This window comes from Coregonus lavaretus, assembly GCF_964263955.1.
Source record: "Coregonus lavaretus genome assembly, contig: HAP1_SCAFFOLD_4944, whole genome shotgun sequence".
Taxonomy (NCBI): Eukaryota; Metazoa; Chordata; class Actinopteri; order Salmoniformes; family Salmonidae; genus Coregonus; species Coregonus lavaretus.
Window position 1 is genome coordinate 18,803 of NW_028160599.1, and position 16,198 is coordinate 35,000.

At 46.2% G+C, this 16,198-nt stretch overlaps 1 pseudogene across 1 annotated transcript in view; it reads right to left on the reverse strand.

Moving 5' to 3' along the window:
- Nucleotides 1–16,198, reverse strand: part of LOC311121644 — a 44,062-nt pseudogene that overhangs the window by 18,693 nt on the left and 9,171 nt on the right. Inside the window, exons 7-9 of the transcript in view lie at nt 7,085–7,184; nt 2,425–2,500; nt 1,753–1,824 (exon numbers count right to left, since the gene is read on the reverse strand). The product of the transcript in view is annotated as an uncharacterized misc_RNA (transcript). The remainder of the gene's footprint in view (nt 1–1,752; nt 1,825–2,424; nt 2,501–7,084; nt 7,185–16,198) is intronic.

Genomic DNA, 16,198 nt, shown 5'->3' on the forward strand with positions numbered 1-16,198 from the left:
TGGAACAGATCAGAATGTTTAATCACGGTAGTGTGGTGGAGGTATATGCTGTATATAAGGCTGGTGGAACAGATCAGAATGTTTAATCACGGTAGTGTGGTGGAGGTATATGCTGTATCTATTAATAAGGCTGGTGGAACAGATCAGAATGTTTAATCACGGTAGTGTGGTGGAGGTATATGCTGTATATAAGGCTGGTGGAACAGATCAGAATGTTTAATCACGGTAGTGTGGTGGAGGTATATGCTGTATATAAGGCTGGTGGAACAGATCAGAATGTTTAATCACGGTAGTGTGGTGGAGGTATATGCTGTATCTATTAATAAGGCTGATGGAACAGATCAGAATGTTTAATCACGGTAGTGTGGTGGAGGTATATGCTGTATATAAGGCTGGTGGAACAGATCAGAATGTTTAATCACGGTAGTGTGGTGGAGGTATATGCTGTATATAGAAACCTTCTCTATTGAACGTTAACTACAAAGTAGCCCATGTCTACCTGACAGAACGATATCATGAGGATTATTTGCACCAATCGGGTGGCCATTTTTATTTTGCCAACTCCATCTCGTGTGCTACAGAAACACAGCTAATCAGACAACAGTGCTAGGTGCCTGTACACTTGAATTAAAGGGTAACTACTCTCAAAAATCAACATTTCTTAGGATTTTTCCCAGACCTCAAAAGGGGTCTCCTGATGTGGTTTAAGCATTTTGATGGACATAGAATATCCCATAACATAATATGTATATATATATATATATAATGTTGTTGTTTTTCTGTAGATAAAAAAGAGAGAATGAAAACCTGAAAAGAATCTGAAAGCTGTGAATTTCTGACTCAGTGTATCTGTTTCATCAGTAGTTCTGCTGTCAGCCTCCTGCCCAGTCCAGCTTGGGTTGGCCTGACTGCAGAACACCAATATGGGATTCATCAGTAGTCCTGCTGTCAGCCTCCTGCCCAGTCCAGCTTGGGTTGGCCTGACTGCGGAACACCAATATGGGATTCATCAGTAGTTCTGCTGTCAGCCTCCTGCCCAGTCCAGCTTGGGTTGGCCTGACTGTGAAACACCAATATGGGATTCATCAGTAGTTCTGCTGTCAGCCTCCTGCCCAGTCCAGCTTGGGTTGGCCTGACTGCGGAACACCAATATGGGATTCATCAGTAGTTCTGCTGTCAGCCTCCTGCCCAGTCCAGCTTGGGTTGGCCTGACTGCGGAACACCAATATGGGATTCATCATTCAGAGGGTATGTCACTGTTTCTCATAGTATTTTTCACACATGGTGTGAACGTGTCAATAAGAAGAAACGTTGTCCATGTTAGGAGCTCAGTTTCACATTAAGGTGAGATGTATCAGCAGCGGGGTTAGTTCATTTAGTCCCACATCACCCCTCATACTCCATGTTAGGAGCTCAGTTTCACATTAAGGTGAGATGTATCAGCAGCGGGGTTAGTTCATTTAGTCCCACATCACCCCTCATACTCCATGTTAGGAGCTCAGTTTCCCATTAAGGTGAGATGTATCAGCAGCGGGGTTAGTTCATTTAGTCCCACATCACCCCTCATACTCCATGTTAGGAGCTCAGTTTCCCATTAAGGTGAGATGTATCAGCAACGGGGTTAGTTCATTTAGTCCCACATCACCCCTCATACTCCATGTTAGGAGCTCAGTTTCCCATTAAGGTGAGATGTATCAGCAACGGGGGTTAGTTCATTTAGTCCCACATCACCCCTCATACGTCTGTCTGTACCTGCTGGGTGAGGGGGGTTGAGGTGATGATGGTGATGATGAAGGTGGATGTGGGCCGTCATACGATCCTGACCTGGTGACCAACACACACACACACACACACACACACACACACACACACACACACACACACACACACACACACACACACACACACACAGACACACAGACACACACACACACACACACACACACACACACACACACACACACACACACACTGACTACAGCAGAGCTACTTACCATACACACTGACTACAGCAGAGCTACTTATCTTACACACTGACTACAGCAGAGCTACTTATCATAAACACTGACTACAGCAGAGCTACTTATCATACACACTGACTACAGCAGAGCTACTTATCATACACACTGACTACAGCAGAGCTACTTATCATACACACTGACTACAGCAGAGCTACTTATCATAAACACTGACTACAGCAGAGCTACTTATCATACACACTGACTACAGCAGAGCTATTTATCATACACACTGACTACAGCAGAGCTACTTATCATACACACTGACTACAGCAGAGCTACTTATCATAAACACTGACTACAGCAGAGCTACTTATCATACACACTGACTACAGCAGAGCTACTTATCATAAACACTGACTACAGCAGAGCTACTTATCATACACAGACATATCACAAAACACACCTCTTGACGACGCTGGGCTGGTTGCGGTCCAGAGACGTCTCCTGACCCCTGGAGGACTCACAGTCCCATGATGCATCTGTCACAACACAACACTAGTTACCATGGTTACATCACTAACCTTCCTTCCTTCCTGTGTGTGTGAGTATGTTTGTGTGTAAGGGCACGTCTGTGTGTGTGCATATGTGTGTGTGTGTGTGTGTGTGTGTGTGTGTGTGTGTGTGTGTGTGTGTGTGTGTGTGTGTGTGTGTGTGTGTGTGTGTGAGTGACTGTGTGTGTGTGTGTGTGTGTGACTGTGTGTGTGCTAACCAGTGTTGGGGAAGATACTCTGAAAATATAGTTCACCAAGCTACCAATTACTTCACATTGGAAGAAGTTAAGCTACACTAAAGCTACCCTTAAGAAAAACATAGTTTACTTAACTAAAATTACTTAGAAAAATAGTTCACTACTTCCAAACTACTACTAAAAAATATATATCTATATCATGAAATGTCAGACTTCACACTGGAAGAACAGACCACTGTGTAGTCAGATGTTAACAGAATGTGTAATTAGGCTATTTAACACAACCAGTGAGAATCAGGCAGGTCTGATGAGGAAAACAAAGAACATTCCTGCTACTTCACCCATATTTGATTTGAGCAAAAACAGTAGTACGTAGTTCCAGTAGTTAGCTACACCGCTACATGGTAAAACAGTAGTGTGTAGTTCCAGTAGTTAGCTACACCGCTACATGGTAAAACAGTAGTACGTAGTACCAGTAGTTAGCTACACCGCTACATGGTAAAACAGTAGTGTGTAGTTCCAGTAGTTAGCTACACCGCTACATGGTAAAACAGTAGTACGTAGTACCAGTAGTTAGCTACACCGCTACATGGTAAAACAGTAGTGTGTAGTTCCAGTAGTTAGCTACACCGCTACATGGTAAAACAGTAGTGTGTAGTTCCAGTAGTTAGCTACACCGCTACATGGTAAAACAGTAGTGTGTAGTTCCAGTAGTTAGCTACACCGCTACATGGTAAAACAGTAGTACGTAGTTCCAGTAGTTAGCTACACCGCTACATGGTAAAACAGTAGTACGTAGTACCAGTAGTTAGCTACACCGCTACATGGTAAAACAGTAGTGTGTAGTTCCAGTAGTTAGCTACACCGCTACATGGTAAAACAGTAGTGTGTAGTACCAGTAGTTAGCTACACCGCTACTTGGTAAAACACTAGTGTGTAGTTCCAGTAGTTAGCTACACCGCTACATGGTAAAACAGTAGTGTGTAGTTCCAGTAGTTAGCTACACCGCTACATGGTAAAACAGTAGTACGTAGTACCAGTAGTTAGCTACACCGCTACATGGTAAAACAGTAGTGTGTAGTTCCAGTAGTTAGCTACACCGCTACATGGTAAAACAGTAGTGTGTAGTTCCAGTAGTTAGCTACACCGCTACATGGTAAAACAGTAGTGTGTAGTTCCAGTAGTTAGCTACACCGCTACATGGTAAAACAGTAGTACGTAGTACCAGTAGTTAGCTACACCGCTACATGGTAAAACAGTAGTGTGTAGTTCCAGTAGTTAGCTACACCGCTACATGGTAAAACAGTAGTACGTAGTACCAGTAGTTAGCTACACCGCTACATGGTAAAACACTAGTGTGTAGTTCCAGTAGTTAGCTACACCGCTACATGGTAAAACAGTAGTGTGTAGTTCCAGTAGTTAGCTACACCGCTACATGGTAAAACAGTAGTGTGTAGTACCAGTAGTTAGCTACACCGCTACATGGTAAAACAGTAGTGTGTAGTTCCAGTAGTTAGCTACACCGCTACATGGTAAAACAGTAGTACGTAGTACCAGTAGTTAGCTACACCGCTACATGGTAAAACAGTAGTGTGTAGTTCCAGTAGTTAGCTACACCGCTACATGGTAAAACAGTAGTACGTAGTACCAGTAGTTAGCTACACCGCTACATGGTAAAACAGTAGTGTGTAGTTCCAGTAGTTAGCTACACCGTTACATGGTAAAACAGTAGTGTGTAGTTCCAGTAGTTAGCTACACCGCTACATGGTAAAACAGTAGTACGTAGTACCAGTAGTTAGCTACACCGCTACATGGTAAAACAGTAGTACGTAGTTCCAGTAGTTAGCTACACAGCTACATGGTAAAACAGTAGTGTGTATTTCCAGTAGTTAGCTACACCGCTACATGGTAAAACAGTAGTACGTAGTTCCAGTAGTTAGCTACACCGCTACACATGGTAAAACAGTAGTACGTAGTTCCAGTAGTTAGCTACACCGCTACATGGTAAAACAGTAGTGTGTAGTTCCAGTAGTTAGCTACACAGCTACATGGTAAAACAGTAGTATGTAGTACCAGTAGTTAGCTACACCGCTACATGGTAAAACAGTAGTGTGTAGTTCCAGTAGTTAGCTACACCGCTACATGGTAAAACAGTAGTACGTAGTACCAGTAGTTAGCTACACCGCTACATGGTAAAACAGTAGTGTGTAGTTCCAGTAGTTAGCTACACCGCTACATGGTAAAACAGTAGTGTGTAGTTCCAGTAGTTAGCTACACCGCTACATGGTAAAACAGTAGTGTGTAGTTCCAGTAGTTAGCTACACCGCTACATGGTAAAACAGTAGTACGTAGTTCCAGTAGTTAGCTACACCGCTACATGGTAAAACAGTAGTACGTAGTACCAGTAGTTAGCTACACCGCTACATGGTAAAACAGTAGTGTGTAGTTCCAGTAGTTAGCTACACCGCTACATGGTAAAACAGTAGTGTGTAGTACCAGTAGTTAGCTACACCGCTACATGGTAAAACAGTAGTGTGTAGTTCCAGTAGTTAGCTACACCGCTACATGGTAAAACAGTAGTGTGTAGTTCCAGTAGTTAGCTACACCGCTACATGGTAAAACAGTAGTGTGTAGTTCCAGTAGTTAGCTACACCGCTACATGGTAAAACAGTAGTACGTAGTACCAGTAGTTAGCTACACCGCTACATGGTAAAACAGTAGTGTGTAGTTCCAGTAGTTAGCTACACCGCTACATGGTAAAACAGTAGTACGTAGTACCAGTAGTTAGCTACACCGCTACATGGTAAAACACTAGTGTGTAGTTCCAGTAGTTAGCTACACCGCTACATGGTAAAACAGTAGTGTGTAGTTCCAGTAGTTAGCTACACCGCTACATGGTAAAACAGTAGTGTGTAGTACCAGTAGTTAGCTACACCGCTACATGGTAAAACAGTAGTGTGTAGTTCCAGTAGTTAGCTACACCGCTACATGGTAAAACAGTAGTACGTAGTACCAGTAGTTAGCTACACCGCTACATGGTAAAACAGTAGTGTGTAGTTCCAGTAGTTAGCTACACCGCTACATGGTAAAACAGTAGTACGTAGTACCAGTAGTTAGCTACACCGCTACATGGTAAAACAGTAGTGTGTAGTTCCAGTAGTTAGCTACACCGTTACATGGTAAAACAGTAGTGTGTAGTTCCAGTAGTTAGCTACACCGCTACATGGTAAAACAGTAGTACGTAGTACCAGTAGTTAGCTACACCGCTACATGGTAAAACAGTAGTGTGTAGTTCCAGTAGTTAGCTACACCGCTACATGGTAAAACAGTAGTACGTAGTTCCAGTAGTTAGCTACACAGCTACATGGTAAAACAGTAGTGTGTATTTCCAGTAGTTAGCTACACCGCTACATGGTAAAACAGTAGTACGTAGTTCCAGTAGTTAGCTACACCGCTACACATGGTAAAACAGTAGTACGTAGTTCCAGTAGTTAGCTACACCGCTACATGGTAAAACAGTAGTGTGTAGTTCCAGTAGTTAGCTACACAGCTACATGGTAAAACAGTAGTGCGTAGTTCCAGTAGTTAGCTACACCGCTACATGGTAAAACAGTAGTGTGTAGTTCCAGTAGTTAGCTACACCGCTACATGGTAAAACAGTAGTGTGTAGTTCCAGTAGTTAGCTACACAGCTACATGGTAAAACAGTAGTGCGTAGTTCCAGTAGTTAGCTACACCGCTACATGGTAAAACAGTAGTGTGTAGTTCCAGTAGTTAGCTACACCGCTACATGGTAAAACAGTAGTGTTTAGTTCCAGTAGTTAGCTACACCGCTACATGGTAAAACAGTAGTGTGTAGTTCCAGTAGTTAGCTACACCGCTACATGGTAAAACAGTAGTGTGTAGTTCCAGTAGTTAGCTACACCGCTACATGGTAAAACAGTAGTGTGTAGATCCAGTAGTTAGCTACACCGCTACATGGTAAAACAGTAGTACGTAGTTCCAGTAGTTAGCTACACCGCTACATGGTAAAACATTAGTGTGTAGTTCCAGTAGTTAGCTACACCGCTACATGGTAAAACAGTAGTGTGTAGTTCCAGTAGTTAGCTACACCGCTACATGGTAAAACAGTAGTGTGTAGTTCCAGTAGTTAGCTACACCGCTACATGGTAAAACAGTAATGAACTACTGAAAACACGACCAATATTTGAATTTAGTTCAACTACCACCAAGCCACTGTAAAATGTAGTTAAATTAGTAGTTGAACTACATGTAGTTCACTACTCCCCAACACTGGTGCTAACCCTGTATAAACTGTAGTTGGGATACGGCATGCTGATCCTGGCCGTTCCGATGAGCGATTGCTTCTTCCTTACAGATCTGTTGTGCCGGAACGATGACTTCTGTCTGAACAGGGAGCTCTATGGGAGGGAAATGAGAAAGGGCCGTTGCCGTCTCCTCCAGGATCCTCTTCTCCTGGAAACACACACAGAACAAGGCTAACGCTAATGCTAATGCTAATAATTACGAATAATAGAGGACTCATTTCATGTTTTTCAGTTAGCGTATTCATCTGAAGATAGCTAGGTGGGACAACCACACTAGGTGGGACAACAACACTAGGCAGGACAACCGCACTAGGTGGGACAACCACACTAGGTGGGACAACCGCACCAGGTGGTACAACCACACTAGGTGGGACAACCACACTAGAACAACCACACTAAATGTGAAAACCACACTTGGACAACCACACTAGATCGGACAACCACTCTAGGACAACCACACTAGGTGGGACAACCACACTAGGTGGGACTACCGCACTAGGTGGGACAACCGCACTAGGACAACCACACTAGGTGGGACAACCACACTAGGACAACCACACTAGATCGGACAACCACTCTAGGACAACCACACTAGGTGGGACAACCACACTAGGTGGGACTACCGCACTAGGTGGGACAACCGCACTAGGACAACAACACTAGGTGGGACAACCACACTAGGACAACCACACTAGATCGGACAACCACTCTAGGACAACTACACTAGGTGGGACAACCGCACTAGGACAACCACACTAGGTGGGATAACCACACTAGGTGGGACAACCACACTAGGACAACCACACTAGGAAAACCGCAAAAGGACAACCGCACTAGGTGAGACAACCCCACTAGGTGGGACAACCACACTAGGTGGGACAACCACACTATGACAACCGCACTAGGTGGGACAACCACATTAGAACAACCGCACTAGGTGCGACAACCACACCAGGGCAACCACACTAGGTGCGACAACCACACCAGGGCAACCGCACTAGGTGGGACAACCACACTATGACAACCGCACTAGGTGGGACAACCACACTATGACAACCACACTAGGTGGGACAACCACACTAGGTGGGACAACCACATTAGGACAACCGCACTAGGTGGAACAACCACACTAGGAAACCACAATACGACAACCACACTCGGTGGGACAACCACACTACGACAACCACACTATGACAACCACACTAGGTGGGACAACCACACTAGGTTGGACAACCACAATAGGAAAACCATACTAGGAGGGAGAACCAAACTAGGTGTGACAACCACACTAGGTGTGACAACCACACTAGTGGGACAACCACACTAGGACAACCACCCTAGGTGGGACAACCACACTAGCTGAGACAACCACACTATGTGGGACAACCACACTAGTTGGGACAACCACTCTAGAACAACCACACTAGGACAACCACACTAGGTGGGACAACCACATTAGGTGGGACAACCACTCTAGCACAACCACACTAGGACAACCACACTAGGACAACCACATTAGGACAACCACACAAGGACAACTGCACTAGGTGGAACAACCACAATACGTGGGACAACCACACTAGGACAACCACACTAGGTGGGACAACCACACTAGGACAACCACACTGGGACAACTGCACTAGGTGGGACAACCACATTAGGACAACGACACTAGGACAACCACACTAGGTGGGACAACCACATTAGGTGGGACAACCACACTAAGACAACCACACTAGGACAACTACACTAGGTGGGTCAACCGCACTAGGTGGGACAACCACACCAGGACAACCACACTAGAACAACCACACTACGACAACAACACTTGGTGGGCCAACAACACTAGCTGGGACAACCACACTATGACAACCACACTATGACAACCCCACTAGGACAACCACACTAGGTGGGACAACTGCACTAGGTTGGACAACCACACTAGGACAACCACACTAAATGTGAAAACCACACTAGGACAACCACACTTGGACAACCACACTAGATCGGACAACCACTCTAGGACAACCACACTAGGTGGGACAACCACACTAGGTGGGACTACCGCACTAGGTGGGACAACCGCACTAGGACAACCACACTAGGTGGGACAACCACACTAGGTGGGACAACCGCACTAGGTGGGACAACCACACTAGGATAACCACACTAGATGGGATAACCACACTAGGTGGGACAACCACACTATGACAACCGCACTAGGTGGGGACAACCACACTAGGACAACCACACTAGGAAAACCGCAAAAGGAAAACCGCACTAGGTGAGACAACCCCACTAGGTGGGACAACCACACTAGGTGGGACAACCACATTAGGACAACCGCACTAGGTGGAACAACCACACTAGGACAACCACACTAGGACAACCACACTCGGTGGAACAACCACACTACGACAACCACACTATGACAACCACACTAGGTGGGGACAACCACACTAGGACAATCACACTAGGTGGGGACAACCACACTAGGGCAACCACACTAGGAAAACCGCAAAAGGACAACCGCACTAGGTGAGACAACCCCACTAGGTGGGACAACCACACTAGGTGGGACAACCACACTATGACAACCGCACTAGGTGGGACAACCGCACTAGGTGGGACAACCACATTAGGACAACCGCAGTAGGTGGAACAACCACACTAGGTGGGACAACCACACTAGGACAACCACACTATTACAACCACACTAGGTGGGACAACCACACTAGGTTGGACAACCACAATAGGACAACCACACTAGGAGGGACAACCAAACTAGGTGTGAAAACCACACTAGGTGTGACAACCACACTAGTGGGACAACCACACTAGGACAACCACACTAGGTGGGACAATCACACTAGGTGGGACAACCACACTAGGTGGGACAACCACTCTAGAACAACCACACTAGGACAACCACACTAGGTGGGACAACCACATTAGGTGAGACAACCACTCTAGCACAACCACACTAGGACAACCACACTAGGACAACCACATTAGGACAACCACACAAGGACAACTGCACTAGGTGGAACAACCACACTACGTGGGACAACCACACTAGGACAACCACACTAGGTGGGACAACCACACTAGGACAACCACACTGGGACAACTGCACTATGTGGGACAACCACATTAGGACAACCACACTAGGTGGGACAACCACATTAGGTGGGACAACCACACTAGGTGGGACAACCACATTAAGACAACCACACTAGGACAACCACACTACAACAACTACACTAGGTGGGTCAACCGCACTAGGTGGGACAACCACACCAGGGCAACCACACTAGGACAACCACACTACGACAACCACACTTGGTGGGCCAACCACACTAGGTGGGACAACCACAATACGACAACCACACTATGACAGCCACACTAGGTGGGACAACCACACTAAGACAACCACACTAGGACAACCACACTAGAACAACTACACTAGGTGGGTCAACCGCACTAGGTGGGTCAACCGCACTAGGTGGGACAACCACACTAGGACAACCACACTAGGTGGGACAACCACACTAGGTGGGACAACCACACTACAGCAACCACACTATGACAACCACACTAGATGTGACAACCACACTAGGACAACCACACTAGGTGAGACAACCACACTAGGACAACCACACTAGGTGGGATAACCACACTAAAACAACCACACTAGGTGGGACAACCACACTAGGTGGGACAACCACACTAGGTGGGACAACCACACTAGGACAACCACACTAAGTGGGACAACCACACTAGGACAACCACACTAGGTGGGATAACCACACTAAAACAACCACACTAGGTGGGACAACCATGCAAGGACAACCACACTAGGTGGGACAACCCTACTAGGTGGGACAACCACACTAGGTGGGACAACCATGCAAGGACAACCACACTAGGTGGGACAACCACACTAGGTGGGACAACCACACTAGGTGGGACAACCACACTAGGACAACCACACTAGGTGGGACAACCACACTAGGAGAACCACACTAGGTGGGACAACCACACTTGGTGGGACAACCACACTTGGTGGGACAACCACACTAGGTGGGACAACCACTAGGTGGGACAACCACACCAGGACAACCACACTAGGTGGGACAACCACACTTGGTGGGACAACCACACTAGGTGGGACAACCACTAGGTGGGACAACCACACCAGGACAATCACACTAGGTGGGACAACCAAACTAGGACAACCACACTAGGTGGGACAACCACACTAGGTGGGACAACCACACTAGGACAACCATACTAGGTGGGACAATCACACTAGGTGGGACAACCACACTAGGACAACCACACTAGGTGGGACAACCAAACTAGGACAACCACACTAGGTGGGACAACCACACTAGGTGGGACAACCACACTAGGACAACCACACTAGGTGGGACAACCACACTAGGTTGGACAACCATGCTAGGACAACCACACTAGGACAACCACACAAGGACAACAACACTAAGTGGGACAACCACACTAGGTGGGACAACCACACTAGGTAGGACAACCACACTAGGACAACCATATATACAGTGCCAGTCAAAAGTTTGGACACACCTACTCATTCCAGTGTTTTTTATTTTTATTTTTATATTTTCTACATTGTAGAATAATAGTGAAGACATCAAACCTATGAAATAACATGTATGGAATCATGTAGTAACCAAAAAAGTGTTAAACAAATATTTTATATTTGAGATTCTTTAAAGTAGCCACCCTTTGCCTTTGACGACAGCTTTGCACACTCTTGGCATTCTCTCAACCAGCTTCACCTGGAATGCATTTCCAACAGTGGTAGTCACCTGGAATGCATTTAAATTAACAGGTGTGCCTTCTTAAAAGTTAATTTGTGGAATTTCTTTCCTTCTTAATGCGTTTGAGCCAATCAGTTGTGTTGTGACAAGGTAGGGCAACCTGCCCGCTTGACCCCATCCCCTCCTCCCTTCTCCAGACCATCTCCGGTGACCTTCTCCCCTACCTCACCTCGCTGATCAACTCATCCTTGACCGCTGGCCATGTCCCTTCCGTCTTCAAGAGAGCGAGAGTTGCTCCCCTTCTCAAAAAACCAACACTCGACCCCACTGATGTCAACAACTACAGACCAGTATCCCTTCTTTCTTTTCTTTCCAAAACTATTGAGCGTGCCGTCTTTAGCCAACTCTCTTGCTATCTCTCTCAGAATGACCTTCTTGATCCAAACCAATCAGGTTTCAGGACTGGTCATTCAACTGAGACTGCTCTTCTCTGTGTCACTGAGACTCTCCGCACTGCTAAAGCTAACTCTCTCTCCTCTGCTCTTGTCCTTCTAGACCTGTCTGCTGCCTTTGATACTGTGAACCATCAGATCCTCCTCTCCACCCTCTCCGAGCTGGGCATCTCCGGCGCGGCTCACTCCTGGATTGCGTCCTACCTGACCGGTCGCTCCTACCAAGTGGCGTGGCGAGAAGCTGTCTCCGCACCACGTGCTCTCACCACTGGTGTCCCCCAGGGCTCAGTTCTAGGCCCTCTCCTTTTCTCCCTATACACCAAGTCACTTGGCTCTGTCATATCCTCACATGGCCTTTCCTATCATTGCTACGCTGACGATACACAACTAATCTTCTCCTTTCCCCCTTCTGATAACCAGGTGGCGAATCGCATCTCTGCATGTCTGGCAGACATATCAGTATGGATGACGGATCACCACCTCAAGCTGAACCCTGGCAAGACGGAGCTGCTCTTCCTCCCGGGGAAGGACTGCCCGTTCCATGATCTCGCCATCACGGTTGACAACTCCGCTGTGTCCTCCTCCCAGAGTGCGAAGAGCCTAGGCGTGACCCTGGACAACACCCTGTCGTTCTCCGCCAACATCAAGGCGGTGACCCGCTCCTGCAGGTTCATGCTCTACAACATTCGGAGAGTACGACCCTGCCTTACACAGGAAGCGGCACAGGTCCTAATCCAGGCACTTGTCATCTCCCGTCTGGACTACTGCAACTCGCTGTTGGCTGGCCTCCCTGCCTGTGCCATTAAACCCCTACAACTCATCCAGAATGCCGCAGCCCGTCTGGTGTTCAACCTTCCCAAGTTCTCTCACGTCACCCCCCTCCTCCGCACACTCCACTGGCTTCCAGTTGAAGCTCGCATCCGCTACAAGACCATGGTGCTTGCCTATGGAGCAGTGAGGGGAACGGCACCTCTGTACCTTCAGGCTCTGATCAGTCCCTACACCCAAACGAGGGCATTGCGTTCATCCACCTCTGGCCTGCTGGCTCCCCTTCCTCTGCGGAAGCATAGCTCCCGCTCAGCCCAGTCAAAACTGTTCGCTGCTCTGGCACCCCAATGGTGGAACAAGCTCCCTCACGACGCCAGGACAGCGGAGTCACTCACCACCTTCCGGAGACATTTGAAACCCCACCTCTTTAAGGAATACCTGGGATAGGATAAAGTGTTCCTTCTAACCCCCCCCCCCCCCCCAAATTGTAAAGTGGTTATCCCACTGGCTATAGGGTGAACGCACCAATTTGCGAGTCGCTCTGGCTAAGAGCGTCTGCTAAATGACGTTAATGTGCCCTTGAGCAAGGCACTTAACCCTAATTGCTCCTGTAAGTCGCTCTGGATAAGAGCGTCTGCTAAATGACTAAAATGAAAATGTAAAATGTACAGAAGATAGCCATATTTGGTAAAAGACCAAGTCCATATTATGGCAAGAACAGATCAAATAAGCAAAGAGAAACGACAATCCATCATTACTTTAAGACATGAAGGACAGTCAATACAGAACATTTCAAGAACTTTGAAAGTTTCTTCAAGTGCAGTCGCAAACATTATCAAGCGCTATGATGAAACTGGCTCTCATGAGGACCGCCACAGGAAAGGAAGACCCAGAGTTACCTCTGCTGCAGAGGATACATTCATTAGAGTTAACTGCACCTCAGATTGCAGCCCAAATAAATGCTTCACAGAGTTCAAGTAACAGACACATCTCAACATCAACTGTTCAGAAGAGACTGCGTGAATCAGGCCTTCGTGGTCGAATTGCTGCAAAGAAACCACTACTAAAGGACACCAATAAGAAGACGAGATCTGCTTGGGCCAAGAAACACGAGCAATGGACATTAGACCGGTGGAAATCTGTCCTTTGGACTGATGAGTCCAAATTTGAGATTTTTGGTTCCAACTGCCGTGTCTTTGTGAGACGCGGTGTGGGTGAATGGATGATCTCCACATGTGTAGTTAACACCGTAAAGCATGGAGGAGGAGGTAATTTGGTGTGATGTTGCTTTGCTGGTGACACTGTCTGTGATTTATTTAGAATTCAAGGCACACTTAACCAGCATGGTTACCACAGCATTCTGCAGTTATACGCCATCCCATCTGGTTTGGGCTTAGTGGGACTATCATTTGTTTTTCAACAGGACAATGACCCAAAACACACCTCCAGGCTGTGTAAGGGCTATTTGACCAAGAAGGAGAGTGATGGAGTGCTGCATCAGATGACCTGGCCTCCACAATCACCTGACCTCAACCCAATTGAGATGGTTTGGGTTGAGTTGGAGTGAAGGAAAAGCAGCCAACAGGTTCTCAGCATATGTGGGAACTCCTTCAAAACTGTTGGAAAAGCATTCCAGGTGAAGCTGGTTGAGAGAATGCCAAGAGTGTGCAAAGCTGTCATCAAGGCAAAGGGTGGCTACTTTGAAGAATCTAAAATCTAAAATATATTTTGATTTGTTTAACACTTTTTTGGTTACTACATGATTCCATATGTGTTATTTCATAGTTATTCTACAACGTAGAAAATAGTCAAAATAAAGAAAAACCCTTGAATGAGTAGGTGTGGCCAAACATTTTACTGGTACTATATATATACAGTGCCTTGCAAAAGTATTCATCCCCCTTGGCGTTTTTCCTATTTTGTTGCATTACAACCTGTAATTTAAATGGATTTTTATATTCAAAAAAATAAATAAAGGAAAAGTTCAGTAGCTCAGTTGGTAGAGCATGGCACTTGCAACACCAGGGTTGTGGGTACGTTTCCCACGGGGGGCCAGTATGAAAATGTATGCACTCACTAACTGTAAGTCGCTCTGGATAAGAGCGTCTGCTAAATGACTAAAATGTAATGTAAAAGTGGTGCGTGCATATGTATTCACCCCCTTTGCTATGAAGCCCCTAAATAAGATCTGGTGCAACCAATTACCTTCAGAAGTCAGTTAAATAATGCCCACCTGTGTGCAATCTAAGTGTCACATGATCTGTCACATGATCTCAGTATATATACACCTGTTCTGAAAGGCCCCAGAGTCTGCAACACAACTAAGCAAGGGGCACCACCAAACATATGGAAGAAGGTACTCTGGTCAGATGAGACAAAAATTGAGCTTTTTGGCCATCAAGGAAAACGCTATGTCTGGCGCAAACCCAACACCTCTCATCACCCCGAGAACACCATCCCCACAGTGAAGCATGGTGGTGGCAGCATCATGCTGTGGGGATGGTTTTTATCGGTGGGAACTGGGAAACTGCTCAGAATTGAAGGAATGATGGATGGCGCTAAATACAGGGAAATTCTTGAGGGAAACCTGTTTCAGTCTTCCAGAGATTTGAGAATGGGACGGAGGTTCACCTTCCAGCAGGACAATGACCCTAAGCATACTGCTAAAGCAACACTTGAGTGGTTTAAGGGGAAACATTTAAATGTCTTGGAATGGCCTAGTCAAAGCCCAGACCTCAATCCAATTGAGAATCTGTGGTATGACTTAAAGATTGCTGTACACCAGCGGAACCCATCCAACTTGAGGGAGCTGGAGCAGTTTTGCCTTGAAGAATGGGCAAATATCCTAGTGGATAGATGTGCCAAGCTTAATGATACAAACCCCCAAAAAATCCATTTTAATTCCAGGTTGTAAAGATAAAAAATAGGAAAAATGCCAAGGGAGGTGAATACTTTCGCAAGCCACTGTATATATTATATATATATTTTTTACTAAAGCCTAATGTGTGTGGCAGGGCTAATGCTAAAGGCTAATATGTGTGTCAGCGCTAATGCTAAAGGCTAATGTGTGTGTCAGCACTAATGCTAAAGGCTAATGTGTGTGTCAGGGCTAATTCTAAAGGCTAATGTGTGTGTCAGGGCTA